This window comes from Frankliniella occidentalis, unplaced genomic scaffold (genome assembly GCF_000697945.3).
Source record: "Frankliniella occidentalis isolate FOCC.00 unplaced genomic scaffold, Focc_3.1 Scaffold295, whole genome shotgun sequence".
NCBI lineage: Eukaryota > Metazoa > Arthropoda > Insecta > Thysanoptera > Thripidae > Frankliniella > Frankliniella occidentalis.
This window is the reverse complement of record NW_026267421.1, coordinates 278,142-281,750: the sequence shown is the minus strand read 5'-3', so window position 1 is coordinate 281,750 and position 3,609 is coordinate 278,142. Positions and strand designations below refer to the sequence as shown.

Genomic DNA, 3,609 nt, shown 5'->3' with positions numbered 1-3,609 from the left:
CCCCCTTCCGCCTGCCCCTGTCCCTTGCGCCGTTGGCGGCCCTTTTCGCTTCCTGTCGGGCCACTTGCTTCTCTGTCCATCCTCTTCCATCTCTGTCTCCCTCCCCCCTTCCCGCTCCTTCCCTCCAACACGCGCTTCTGCCTTTCCGTCTCACTCTGGGCGAAAGTCAAAGGGAGTGATGGTGGGCCCGGGGGGGACCAGCGCAGCGAACAAGGGGGTGTTGCCAAAGGCAGCCAGATATTGGTATTGGTGCAGTCCGCCACCCGCGCTGCCCGCACCCCTTCACCCCTTTTCCCAACCCTAGCGCCCAGCAGCAGCCCCTCACATCCCCCATCCAATAACCATGTCGATACAACTTGGTGCTCGAGGGCCCTTTAACGCCGCGCGCCGCGAGTACCCTCACAGGCACTTTAGAGTACCCTCACGAGCACCACCTCCCCCTAATCACCTCCCCGGGCGCCTTCAATGAGGTTCAAACTTATTGTTCCATAGTCACGCCCCGCCCCACCACCACTCCCTGCCCCTTCCGCTCCAACAAGCGGGGGTAAGGATGGTGCAACTTTTCCTCTTTGGCCGTCTGGTGCGGGGTGATCTGATCACCAAAGGAAAGGAAAAGTAACGGAAACGCCTAGTTCTTTTTCCTTGAGACACGCAAGGGGCCGTACACATTTTTCACCATCTTAGAAAAATTGGATAGGTGGAAAAATGGGATTGGGGTAAAATTTATAGTGATAATATCATTCATGTTCTATACAAATTCTGAAGTCAGTACATACAAGAAAACTCTCTACGCCATGTCTGAAAAGTTGAGCACAACCTGTTTACGCCCGCTCCCCCCAATGCGCCGCATTTCGTCCCCTGCTCCCGACTTTTAAATTATTTTCGCAGCACAGCGCGGCGTGGCAGAGCTGGGCGTGGCGGGGCGGGGCGGCGCGGGGCGGGGTGGGGTGGTACGGGACGCGGTGTGGTGCGGCACATTTGCCCCACCTGGCCGAGGCCGACCGACCCCACCAGGGGTGAGGAGGGAGGTTTGTTTGTAAGGCTGTCACGTCTGGGAAGTCAGCCTTCACTGGACCGGCCTGCGGCGGCCTGCGGGCGGAGGAGGCACGGCCGCCATCGGCGCGCGGTGAGCACGGACTATACCTTGATGCGGGTCACTCCCAGCAGCCGTGTGGGGGCACTACCGTTCCGCTCGCCACGGCTCAATCGCTCCACAGCGTCGCAATCAAGACCAACCGAAAGCCCTGCTTTCCAGCCACTGTCAGGCTTTCGCCATATTGGAAGCCAGGCATTCGCAATCAAGCAAGTATGATATTAAAGCCTGCCCTGTTGCGGCGGTCCGCCCCCCCCCCCAAACAACGCAATCAGAGCGCCATCAACTATCGTCCTTGCCATTGCCGGCATCCCGCTCGGCGTGACCTCATGGCGCTGCTGAATGACCCTCTCTGCTCTCCCCGTCTCTCTCTCTCTCTCTCTCTCTCTCTCTCTCTCTCTCTCTCTCTCTCTCTCTCTCTCCCTCCCTCCCTCTCTCACTCCAACGCTTTGTTCGTTTTCTCCACTCTGAATGAGAGGTAGGGTCAGGGCAGAGGGAGACAAACAGAACGGCAGAACAGTGCTGTGCAGTGCAGGGCAGCTCTCCCGTCTCTCCTCGTCCCGAGGTTGGCAACAGAGAGCCGGCACTTGGGTGCGCGGTCTGCTCAGTCTCTCTCCCACCGCAACCCCCTGCCCCCCACATAGTTTAGGGGGGCGCTGCCAAAAGCAGGAAGCCCTCGCGCCTTTTATTCGCCTCCGCCCCACGATAATAGCAGCGCGATAGGAGCTCGGCGAGCCCGAGGCGGAGCCACCGCAACCAAAACCGCGAGACCGACCGCGGCGCCGAGCTCCCGACTCCGACTCCTCCTCCTCTCCTTTTCGAGCGGTTCACCGGAAAAAACTGTTTCTTGATATCCATCGGGACTCCAGAACGGGAATAAAAAATAAACCACAAGGGGACACTTGAATCTTTCCGATATGGGCGGACATCAAGGAACAATCATCAGCAACGCAAGGCAGAACAGCGAAAACACATGATGAAGTGAGGTCTCTACCCCTAAAACAACCGAATCACACATTTTGAATCTATGTTTAAATCAGTAAATTTCGGTATTTCTTTTATTTCTACAAAGAGTGAGACACGTTTTTTGATGATTTTGACAGAGTAAACGTGTTGGCGGCGGTGCGGGCGCTCTATGGTGCCCGATGTGGGCGTGGCGATGACACGCTCCCGGAGGTCGCACAGATTTGTGGCCCCTGTTCTCTCTCTCTCTCGTACTGCTGGTCTCAGCTGAGAACTGAGGTCTCTCTCTTACTCTCACTTCCCGGCCAACAGCCACCGCAGCACCAGCTACCAGCCTCTCACGTCCCTCCCTCAGCAGAGCCGCACTCGGCCAGGTCATCAGGGTGCTGGGGTAGGGCGTGGCGCGGTGGGCTGGCCCGGCCCAACTTTCCGAACTGTAAGCAACAGAACTCCAAGCCTCACTTGCACCGCGGCCGCGTCCTGCTGGTGGTCTCGGAGTCAAGTTTAAGGGGGTCCTGGTCTTTTTTGTTGCGCCCGGCTCCCCCCCCCCCCCCCCCCGCTCAGCACCCGCTCCGCTCCGCCTCACCTCCCCTCCCCTCGCTGCGCTCCGCTGTGCCAAACACTGTCCGCGCCGCACAGTTTCCCCAACACCATTTTTCTTTCACCCGACCATACGCAATGCGGGGAGGCTCCCCGCCGTTGTCTGTACGTAACAGACAGGCAGTCGAAATATCCGGAAAATGATCGAACTTCCAACAGTGTAGGACAAGTCACACCATTACTCCCTTCTCCCTTTTCTACGCTCCTTCTTGCTCCCCCACCCTACGCTCCTTATCTCCCACACACTTTCTGTATGCCTCTCCTCTCTCCATCGCACAAAAACACGCACTCACGGGCCTTCCCTTATACCGTGAAGTACGAAACAGCTGCCAAAGCTCGGGTGGTGGGAAAAATAGCGTAAACAGGAAAACAAAAATGACACCATTTTCTCAGCACATCGCATGGTGCTGCACACATGGCGAACCGGATCATGTAGAAAGTACGTCCACGTCCTCCATTCCGCCCTTACGAAACTATGCCAAGTTCAGCCGATGCAAGCTCTCGTGGCGCCGATAGGCCAGGCAAACGGCATGCCTGAAGTGCATGCTTTGTACTGCGGCATATGGCCAACCCTGAATCTCGCAAGCACCAATAATAAGCTTCGAAAAAAAAAAAACCGGCGGTACTCCCCTAAACTTCTTGCATCATGTACTGCGCTGCCATAGGGTGGGTGGGGCCAAAGCGCCTGCAGCAGCCGGGTAGGCCGGCCCGCTTGGCACACGCGCTGAGCCGGCTGCCTACCCTGTCCTTCGCAGGCGCCGTGCCGCGCCCCCCACCCCCTCCATCACCAGGGGGCCTGTCCCGCCGTCAGCCGTACAGCGCGACGTTTATAAAGCCATACTACTCTCCCCCCGGGGCCCCCGGGCCGGGAGCCGCGCACCGTCAGTTTGCATTTCTGGCCGCGACGCGAGGGGACGCGAGGGGGACACGCCATGAGGGCCCATTTCCTCATC

At 58.4% G+C, this 3,609-nt stretch overlaps 1 protein-coding gene across 6 annotated transcripts in view; it reads right to left on the bottom strand.

Annotated features, from left to right (window-relative positions):
- Positions 1-3,609, bottom strand: part of LOC113209418 (uncharacterized) — a 78,642-nt gene that overhangs the window by 41,889 nt on the left and 33,144 nt on the right. The window lies entirely within an intron of this gene.